Here is an 11,676-nt window from a genome sequence, read left to right as displayed (position 1 = left end):
GGTGGCTCGCAATCCCAGGTGCCTTGAGAGCCCAGCACTCCGCTCACAAAGGCAGTGCAGGGCTGGGCTCATAGTGTGGCTGAGCTGCCACATCCCCAACCAGCCACCCACTAGTGGCTGAGAAGGATGCGACAAGTAGTCTCTGGCCCCACAAGCAGCACTGGGCCTGCAGCACACCCAAGCCACAGTGTCCCTCCCAGCCACCCTCCAGGTGGAGGGCGTCCAGGAGGGAAGCGGCAGCTCGGTCACCCTGCAGGCCCAACGCTACCCAAAAAAGTAGCATGGGTCCAGTGCACACACAGCATGTCTCCCTCAGCTGGAGGGCACCTGGGAGGGATGTATTAATTCTGGCAGCACACTCTGCCCCCACAGTATGGCGCAGTTTGCAAGCGTGTGCACTCCCAGGCGTGTCGGAAGGTAAAGGTAAAAGGTAAAGGATCCCTGGACGGTTAAGTCCAGTCAAAGGTGACATGGGGTTGCGGCGCTCATCTTGCTTTCAGGCCAAGGGAGTTCTAATTTCTATATGTAAGCTGCCTTGAGTCCCATCAGGGAAAAAAGTGGGGTATAAACAAATAAAAAGGGAAAGGTAAAGGACCCCTGACATGTTAAGTCCAGTCGCAAACGAAGAAGAAGAGTTTGGATTTGATATCCTGCTTTATCACTACCCTAAGGAGTCTCAAAGTGGCTAACATTCTCCTTTCCCTTCCTCCCCCACAACAAACACTCTGTGAGGTGAGTGGGGCTGAGAGACTTCAAAGAAGTGTGACTAGCCCAAGGTCACCCAGCAGCTGCATGTGGAGGAGCGGGGAATTGAACCCGGTTCACCAGATTACAAGTTCGCCGCTCTTAACCACTACACCACACTGGCTCTCAACGACTCTCAGAATGACTCATCTCACGTTGCGGCGCTCATCTCACTTTCAGGCCGAGGGACCCAGTGTTTGTCCACAGACAGCTTTCCGGGTCATGTGGCCATCATGACCAAACCGATTCTGGCGCAACGGGACACCATGATGGAAGCCAGAGCATACAGAAATGCTGTTTACCTTTCCGCCACAGCGGTACCTATTTATTTACTCACACTGGCCTGCTTTCGAACTGCTAGGTTGGCAGGAGCTGGGACAGTGCAACAGGAGCTCACCCCGTCACGGGGATTCAAACTGCCAACCTTCCGATCAGCAAGCCCAGAGAGGCTCAGTGGTTTAGACCACAGCACCACCCATGTCCCTCAGCTCTGAGGTGCAGTCAGAGGGCAGGGCTGCCCTGGGCAAGAATAAGGGGGCATGGAGCAGAGTGCAAGGAGTCTTGATTTAAAAACAAAACAAAACTGCTGTCTAAAATGCAAGACTTTAAGAAAAGCATTGCTAGATTGGATCTACCTAGCACAGCAGTGGGAAACCTCTGGCCCCAGGTTTGTGGGCCTTATCAAGTCCACCAGGCCTGCCCATTAAGCTCAGAAGGCCATTTCAGCCATGCTACCATACCCCCCCCCCAGTGTCCTGATTTTCCAGGGACACAACACATGCCCTCCCACACCTGGGGGGTGATGAAATGTGGTGCCACCACGTCAATATCATGTGTCCCCTCCTTTTGGGGGCGGACTCAGTGCCTCCCCCCCCCACCCAGGCATGGTGGGCATGAGGGTAAGAAAGGAAAGGTCATTTTGCCAGATTTAGGTAAACATTTGATGGATATTTGAGAATACTTGCTTATCAAAAATTTCCTGAACAGAAATTTTAAGAATAATTTTGTGATGGGTTTGGGTTTTCTTTAGTGTGGGGGGTTTCAGCTATAATGACACCTCAGCGCATGGCAGCTGCAGGAGAAGACCAAGCCATGCCAACTCCAGCTGTAGCAAGCTGTTAGCTCAAAGGATCACAGGTCCTCTGAATTGTAAATGACAGAAATCATGCATTGAAAATGTAGTTACCCGGACGGGGGGTGGGGGAGAGAGAGAAATGTGACTACAGAATCCTCTCATGATTTATTGATATTGTTCCTCGCCATCTCTGCATATAATCTGGAAATAAATTCTTGTTGCCACTCGCTCAAAGAGGGAAATATTTATTCCAACAGGTTCGGGGAGCAGATTGAATTAATCATGATCTGCCAGTCTGCACTCCAGGTAATGCTAACCTTAGCACCATTTCCTCAGCTGTTCTCGAGGTAGCTGCAGCATACAAATGCAGCTGATAGAAGTAAATGCATTTCTGCTTCCACAATGGTGCAAAAATAACTCTCACACCCACTCAGAGTATGGTTTGGTCATCCAACACTCTGGCCTTTGCCAATCTAACGCAGTCCAGCCTGGATTAAACCATTAAGCAAAATAAACATGTGCTCAAGGCATCAAGGGAAGCTGGGCACCACAGAAATTTCCCACTGCCAGATTTTTTATCTTTTTTAAAAAATCATTTTTACTGATTTTCCAATAAAAAACATCTAGTTAATATATCCAATCATAATACTCCAATTAAAATAAAAAACTAAAATAAAAAGAACAAATTACAGCCCAAATTGTAATTATTAATTGTTGTTGTTGTTTAGTCGTTTAGTCATGTCCGACTCTTCATGACCCCATGGACCAGAGCACACCAGGCACTCCTGTCTTCCACTGCCTCCCGCACTTTGGTCAAACTCATGCTGGTAGCGTCGAGAACACTGTCCAACCATCTCGTCCTCTGTCGTCCCCTTCTCCTTGTGCCCTCCATCTTTCCCAACATCAGGATCTTTTCCAGGGAGTCTTCTCTTCTCATATATAAATAAAATGGAAGTGTACAAAATTATATTTCATTTTCTGTCTTACTGTAGGCTTTCTTTAATTTTGAAAAATAAAATTTTATTTTACAGTGTTTTATTGTTTATATTTTGAATAATAATAATAGCAAACTCATACGGGAATGTGGAGAACTGAACCTGGTACTGGAAAAACGAGAAACAGAGAAGCCAAAATTGGCAGTCAACTCTAGTTCGTTTTATGGCTGTCACTGCAACCCCTGCCTCCAAGTTTATGTTATGCTTTTGGCTGTTAAAATTTTCTAAGGCACTTGGAGGCTTCCTGATTAGCAAGCAACTCAAAAAGTGAAAATTAATAATAATAATAATAATAATAATAATAATAATAATAATAATAATAATAATAATAAATAAAAATACAAAATGTTTGTTGAACTTCTTCCCTACTGAAATCAATGGGACACGTCTGTCGTGGTTTAACTCAAGTTCAGCTAAGTCTGTATCCAACCCATTGCTGTTTCCCTCCCCCTCTATGAGGGGACTTTGAAAGGGGAATAAAATTGACATCTTAAAAAAAAAAACCCCTCCAGACCCCTGAATAATAACATAAACTGATGATTTTGTTCCCACCCGTGTTGCAACAGCACCGTGCTCTGATTAAATAAAAAAAAAGATTATGCCAGAGATGGCCCTGTCTCTAAATGGAGCCCCACTCTGATTTGGCATGGCCTGTTCTAATTTCCTAATTTCAGATAGCGGTCTATTTTAAAACATGTCCCACTTCGTTTCATTTCATGTCAAACCGTCCTTTCTTTAATTGGAAGAGAGCTTCACCGGAGAGCTAGTCTCTGCACAGCGGTGGCCATAAAGGAAGTTTCAGGCTGCTGACATGCAATTTTACATTTTTAACTTCAAATAAAATGTTATAAAAGTTTTGTGAAGTTCAGCATCTACGTTCAGGATTTTTCTTTTCCCCCAATAAGGGGAGAAACCCCTTCTAAAGGTACATGAGAAAGAGTTGAGAGTTCTACTTTGGACAACATTCAAAACACACCAACAATACCTGAAAGCCTTCTAAGAAAACAATAAGTAAAAAATAAATGTTATTTATATATGTTGTATAAGTCGTTGATGCAGCCAGGAAGAATGTTTTTAATGTAAAGGTTCAGGGAAAGGACAAATTCTAGTTTTGTGTTTGTGTTAAGGAAGAAAAACATTTTTTGAAAAATATATCTTCCATTATCTAAAAACATAAGCAAATCCCTGCAGGATCAGATGAGAGTCCTATCTAGTCCAGCCATATGCCTCTGATAAACCCACTAGCAGGACACAACAGCCATTTCTCATTGCTGTTTCCTAGAAACTGGTATTCAGAGGCATGCTTCCTTTGATCATGGAGTTAGTATACAATCATCATGATTAGCAACCACTGAGAGCCTTAGCCTCCATGAATTCCTCTAATCCTCTTTCCAATAGTAGAATATTGTAAATTTCTTGTGTGCTAATTGTTGTACCATTCTCCCTCCATTAATAAGAAAACTGCATTTGAAACAATATTGTATACCATTATACAGTGGTACCTCAGGTTAAGAACTTAATTTGTTCTGGAGGTCTGTTCTTAACCTGAAACTGTTCTTAACCTAAAGCACCACTTTAGCTAATGGGGCCTCCTGCTGCCGCCGCGCCACTGGAGCACGATTTCTGTTCTCATCCTGAAGCAAAGTTCTTAACCTGAAGTACTATTTCTGGGTTAGCGGATTCTGGAACCTGAAGCGTATGTAACCCGAGTGTTATGTACTGAGTTGAATAGTACCCGAGGTACCACAGTATACCAGTATACCTGAAGGAGCATCTCCACCCCCATCGTTCATCCCAGACACTGAGGTCCAGCACCAAGGGCCTTCTGGCGGTTCCCTCCCTGCGAGAAGTAAGGTTGGAACCAGGCAGAGGGCCTTCTCAGTAGTGGTGCCCGCCCTGTGGAACACCCTCCCATCAGATGTCAATGAAATAAACAACTATCTGATGTTTAGAAGACATCTGAAGGCAGCCCTGTTTGGGGAAGTTTTTAATGACTGATGTTTTAATGTATTTTTAATCTTTTGTTGGGAGCCACACAAGGACATCTACACATGGACATCACCAGATGGGCAACATCGAAATTGATTATATTCTCTGCAGCCAAAGATGGAGAAGCTCTATACAGTCAGCAAAAACAAGACCTGGAGCTGACTGTGGCTCAGATCATCAGCTTCTTATAGCAAAATTCAAGCTTAAACTGAAGAAAGTAGGAAAAACCACTGGGCCGGTAAGATACAATCTAAACCAAATCCCTTATGAATATGCAGTGGAAGTGAGGAACAGGTTTAAGGATTTAGATTTGCTGGACAGAGTGCCTGAAGAACTATGGGTGGAGGCTCGCAACATTATATAGGAGGCAGCAACTAAAACCACCCCAATGAAAAAGACATGCAAGAAAGCAAAGTGGTTGTCCAATGAGGCCTTACAAATAGCGGGGGGGGGGGGGGGAGAAGGCAAGCAAAATGCAAGGGATATATTGAAAGATACAGGAAATTGAATGCAGATTTCCAAAGGATAGCATGGAGAGACAAGAAGGCCTTCTTAAACGAGCAATGCAAAGAAATAGAGGAAAACCACAGAATGGGAAGAACCAGAGATCTGTTCAAGAAAATTGGAGATATGAAAGGAACATTTCGTACAAAGATTACCATAATAAAGGACAAAAGTGGTAAGGACCTAACTGAAGCAGAAGACATCAAGAAGAGGTGGCAAGAATACACAGAGGAATTATACCAGAAAGATATGGATGTCTCGTACACCCCAGGTAGTGTGGTTGCTGACCTTGAGCCAGACATCCTGGAGAGTGAAGTCAAATGGGCCTTAGAAAGCACTGCAAATAACAAGGCCAGTGGAAGTGATGGTATTCCAACTGAACTATTTAAAATTTTAAAAGATGATGTTGTTAAGGTGCTACACTCAATATGCCAGCAAATTTGGAAAACTCAGCAGTGGCCAGAGGATTGGAGAAGATCAGTCTACATCCCAATCCCAAAGAAGGGCAGTGCCAAAGAATGCTCCAACTACCGCACAATTTCACTCATTTCACACGCTAGCAAGGTTATGCTTAAAATTCTACAAGGAAGGCTCAAGCAGTATGTGGACCGAGAACTCCCAGAAGTGCAAGCTGGATTTAGAAGAGGCAGAGGAACCAGAGACCAAATTGCAAACATGTGCTGGATTATGGAGAAAGCTAGAGAGTTCCAGAAAGACATCTACTTCTGCTTCATTGACTATGCAAAAGCCTTTGACTGTGTCGACCACAGCAAACTATGGCAAGTTCTTAAAGAAATGGGAGTGCCTGATCACCTCATCTGTCTCCTGAGAAATCTCTATGTGGCACAAGAAGCTACAGTTAGAACTGGATATGGAACAACTGACTGGTTCAAAATTGGGAAAGGAGTACGACAAGGCTGTATATTGTCTCCCTGCTTATTTAACTTATATGCAGAATTCATCATGCGAAAGGATGGGCTGGATGAATCCGAAGCCGGAATTAAGATTGCCGGAAGAAATATCAACAACCTCAGATATGCAGATGACACAACCTTGATGGCAGAAGGTGAGGAGGAATTAAAGAACCTTTTATTGAGGGTGAAAGAGGAGAGCGCAAAATATGGTCTGAAGCTCAACATCAAAAAAACGAAGATCATGGCCACTGGTCCCATCACCTCCTGGCAAATAGAAGGGGAAGAAATGGAGGCAGTAAGAGATTTTACTTTCTTGGGCTCCATGATCACTGCAGATGGTGACAACAGTCACGAAATTAAAAGACGCCTACTTCTTGGGAGAAAAGCAATGACAAACCTAGACAGCATCTTAAAAAGTAGAGATATCACCTTGCCAACTAAGGTCCGTATAGTAAAAGCCATGGTTTTCCCAGTAGTGATGTATGGAAGTGAGAGCTGGACCATAAAGAAGGCTGATCGCTGAAGAATTGATGCTTTTGAATTATGGTGCTGGAGGAGACTCTTGAGAGTCCCATGGACTGCAAGAAGATCAAACATGTCCATTCTTAAGGAAATCAGCCCTGAGTGCTCACTGGAAGGACAGATCGTGAAGCTAAGGCTCCAATACTTTGGCCACCTCATGAGAAGAGAAGACTCCCTGAAAAAGACCCTGATGTTGGGAAAGATGGAGGGCACAAGGAGAAGGGGACGACAGAGGACGAGATGGTTGGATGGTGTTCTGGAAGCTTCCAGCATGAGTTTGATCAAACTGCGGGAGGCAGTGGAAGACAGAAGTGTCTGGCGTGCTCTGGTCCATGGGGTTACAAAGAGTCGGACACGACGAAACGATGAAACAACAGCATGTATGCAGTTGTTCCATATAAATTTTATCATATTATGGAGATGTTTCGAAGGAAGTAATTCATAAAGGAAATTAAATAATAATGAAATGACCAGAGTGTTGAAGAAGACCCAAGTTAGTATTTGTTCACATGATTTGTTGTTGTTTGTGGCTGTTCAGCTGTTTCTCTGTTGTTGTACGTACTATATGCTTTCTCTTTGAAAAAGCGCTGGATTGCAGAATGCTGAGGACTAGAATAATTCTTCTAGGTTGCAAATGCAACCATTGCTGGTGCAGCACTGCATTTCCTATCATGCCACGGCTTGCTGCCCCCTCTGGGGGCTGTTTTGGTTTTCTGCCACTGCTATCCCACCCTAATAGCACCACCACATTTAAGAGAGACTGCCCTTTTGAGCTGTATTTATTTTGACAGCTCTTCCTATTGTAAGCTATTTTCTTCTTCTACAGCTAGATCGATAAGGTAAGAACGTGCCAGATCCAATATTTGTCTCCTTCCTCCCCTCCAAAAAGCTTTATAAAAGTAAAAAGAACAAGTCTAAATTAATGACAGCCATAATTTGACGTCCTGTGTATGGATTGGAAGAATATACAATTGTGTGTTTGCAAGTAAAGAGACAGTGCATATGTTCATTTCCGATTGCTTTGGCAGAGATTCAACCGGTACAGAGCATTTCCTTGTTTAATGTGTGAGATATTATGGGAAGAGCAAGGAGAAACATCTATGTTTTTAGCAAGGCACATTTGCAGCAGTCCAATGGAGAACAAATTTAGGTTGTGAGTGTTCCGCATTCAAACCCCTGCCAAATCATTCGTGCATTCCTTTCCTGTAGGGTTGCCATATTTCAAAAAGTAAAAACCAGGACACCCCAATGGTTGATACCCCAATTGTTAAGCTTTTTTTTTTTTTTTTTTTTTTTGTAAACCAGTGAAATTGATGAGCTGTTTTTAGACAAACCCCAAAGTTGCAAAAAGGAGTGATTTTTCAATTGACGATCCAGGACAAAGCACCACCTTTCAGAGATTCCCCTTGGATGTCAATTCTGCCTTTGAAATCCTGGTAATGTCCAGGAAAATATGGACGTATGGCAGCCCTACTTTCCTGGATGACAGCACTTTTCTGTGTATCTTTCCACTGTTGGCCCACCGGAAGTTAAGAGAAGACATCCTAGTCACCTCCATTGCTTTTGGGGGGGTGTCATGGGGTGGGGTAGGTATTTGGTCTGATAAGTCCGTTCCACTTCTTTGTGGGGACGAGTTGTGGTGGATTGCGTGGCCACCCACTCTCCTCCGGGGGCGGGGTACGAAGTCCTGCATTGCTTGGGGGAATCCCAGTCACATCAGTGGCCAGCCAGCCAATCCGCTGGCTGGTGGGCGTGGCCGGGACCATTCAAACTTGGGCGCAAGCCGGAGGGACTCCTCCTGGTTCGCGCCATCACCTGCCCCTCCAAGCTTAAGGGTATTCTGTTAAAGGATTCTGGGGGTGTGGATCTTGCTAGGGCAATGACACAACCCCGATGGGAACACCAGGGGGAGCTCGGGTTGGTCTGCATTGACGGGGCTCCCCCTTCTGGTGGTTTACCCTTACCTGACTCCTTGCACAATGGGCAGGATTCAGATATAGTCGGGGCCATTCAATGCTTAAGCGAATGCCGCTCACATTCTGTAATCAATAAATTTGTGGCTAAAATTTGCCCAATAACATTAACCTAATATTTGTGTTCTGTGTGTTTCATTCTTCAATGAGGGGGTGGTTGTGGGGTCTTGACATGCAAGCATTTTAATGCGAACCCACCTGTCAGGGAACTGCCATCGGAGCCAAGAGTGGAGGTAAGGCTCCCCAACGATGCGGGAGAAGGGACCAGCAGAGGGAGAGAGAACACTTCCTTTGGGGAAGGAAATCAGAGTGACACCTGGGAGGAAGGGGAGCAGGGAAGGACCTCAGAGAGAGAGCTCCAGGACTCTTCCACAGAGACCAGTGGGGAGGGTCCAGGACCTCCGATGGCCATGCCCACTCTGCGCAGAAGACTTCCACGCAGGGAGTCTAGGCGGAGACTTGGTGTCAAGGAGTTTTTATGTTGGAAGAGGTTCAGGAAACGCCCACTGACGGATTCTGCCAGCGACCATAGGCGCCGACTCCATGGGGCCTGAGGGGGCCCGAGCCCCCTCAAAAATTCGTTTGGGGGGCTCCGCCCCCCCAATAATCTCGGGCGCCCCTCCAGCAGAGCGCCACCGCCACCCCTCCCCCAGCCCAAAATGCACAGGGTCGGGCTGCATGCCTCCTGCCCTCCCTCCCGAGCAAAAGCTCCACCCAATTTCCTTCGGAGCTGATTAATAGGCGCAGCACGCTCTCCCCTATTCGCTCACGAGGAGGAGGCGCCACTTTATCTGCATATTCATGAGCTTATTTATTATTCATGAGCTTTCCCGGGGGCCCCCAATATTTTTTATAAGTCCGCGCCCCTGCCAGCGACTGACACAGCCACGGAGAAAGGGCTGTTCAGCCAGGGAAAGGTTCAGCCAGGGAACGTTGCCTAGAGCATCAGCACCCTCTACGCACAAGCAACCCCCAATTCCCTTTACACCACCTAATTTGTACTTCCCCAAACTGAAAGGTAATTATTCTTCGTTTGAACTTTTTAAAAATTAGTATGGTTTTTGTTTCCTGCAGGGCTTGCTAGCTTGGATCTCTCTCTCACACAAACACTTGGTAGAGCATGAGACTCTTAATCTCAGATTCATGAGTTTTAGTCCCACGTTGGGCAAAAGATCCCTGCATTCCTGGGGTTTGGACTGGATGACCCTCATGCTCCCTTCCAACTCCTCCGTTCTGTGATTCTATAAACTTATTTTGCTGGCTTCCATATGTTATGAAGTTGTTGATACTTACTATTATCTTTTTGGTACTAAGTTACATTAACTAATAGGGATCTATATCCCCCCTCCACCTTTCAAATTCCTTTCCGCTCTTATCCTCAGTGCAACAAATGAGGAGACACTCTGTTTTAAAATAAGAAAGAAGGCAAGAGCTTAAAACTGGCCTCTGAAAATTGACTTCCTAGTGTAAATGTGGGTGGGTTGTGCTGGTTGTATACAACTCACAACACACTCTGAAAACCCCCTTTGAGAAAACAACGACTTAAAGTATAAAACCTTGTTTTCAGTCTTTAAACGCTAGCTGCCAGTGCAATGGATAGCTCAAGTGTTTTCTTTAAAACTACCTTTCAGAGTCTAAATGTACAGCCTTCTCCTGTGCTCCATATCATGGGGGAGTTATATTACCAAAGCACATAGCCCGCTAACGATACTTATATGAAAAGACTGTGGAAGGCTCCATGATGAATTTCTCAGCTTCCTCCATATCCATGCTGGACATCCCAGACCCATTCTTTCTCTCCTCCTGACACATTTTATCTCTTTTAGCCCTTCTTTAAGAAAACACCTGTCCATTAGCATACTAACGGTGGTTCTGCTGGCGCTTAACGGAGGGAAATGTCTACCTTTATTATTCCATCTGGTTTTGAGAAACTTTTGGAGAAGAAGTTAACAGTTTTTCAAAGGTGCTGTTCTCCTTCTGTTTGCCGGGATAGGAAAGAGATCCCAAGGGTGTTGACTGAGTAGATGCCTGGTTGGATGAAACCTCTCAGGCACCTGCTAAATCTCCCTCAACCCTATTGAACAGATTCCCCTCCCCCAGGGGGAAATCAAAGCACACACTGGGAGGAAAGGAGGAAGTTCCATTGCACAACTGTAGATCGATGCACTAATGGAATTAGTAAGACTCGAACCAACAGAGAGTAGGACTTGAACCAATGGCTTCAAGTTACGAGGAAGGAGATTCCGACTAAACTTTTGGGGGGGAAATTCTGACAGTAAGAGCTGTTCAGTAAGAGCCAGTGTAGTGTAGTGGTTAAGAGCGGTAGTCTCGTAATCTGGTGAACCGGGTTTGTGTCTCCGCTCCTCCACATGCAGCTGCTGGGTGACCTTGGGCTAGTCACACTTCTCTGAAATCTATCAGCCCCACTCACCTCACAGAGTGTTTGTTGTGGGGGAGGAAGGGAAAGGAGATTGTTAGCCACTTTGAGACTCCTTCGGGTAGTGATAAAGTGGGATATCAAATCCAAACTCTTCTTCTTCTTCTTCTTCTTCTTCTTCTTCTTCTTCTTCTTCTTCAACCATGGAACAGAGTCCCACGAGAGGTGGTGGACTCTCCTTCCTTGGAGGATTTTAAGCAGAGGTCGGGTGACCATCTGTCATGAATATTTTAGCTGAGATTCCTGCATTGCAGGGGGTTGGACTAGATGACCCTTGGGACCCTTTCAAGCTCTAAGATTCTATGATTCTAACTTGCCACCGGCTGGCATCCATGCTATTCCTACACATTAGTTCTCTTCCTGGGCTCTGGATCAGGACAGACAAGCTAGCTCCATCTTCTGAGCGAAGCCTTTCAAGTATTTGAAGACCACTATCATGTCTCCTCAATCTTTTCTTCTTGAGGCTCAATTCACCCAGCTCTTTCAACTGTTTGTCAGAGGACTTAGTTTCCAGACCTATCAC

The sequence above is a fragment of the Podarcis liolepis genome, assembly GCF_965112155.1.
Source record: "Podarcis liolepis genome assembly, chromosome: 4".
NCBI lineage: Eukaryota > Metazoa > Chordata > Lepidosauria > Squamata > Lacertidae > Podarcis > Podarcis liolepis.
The sequence above is the reverse complement of the archived record's forward strand: the minus strand, read 5'-3'. Positions refer to the sequence as shown.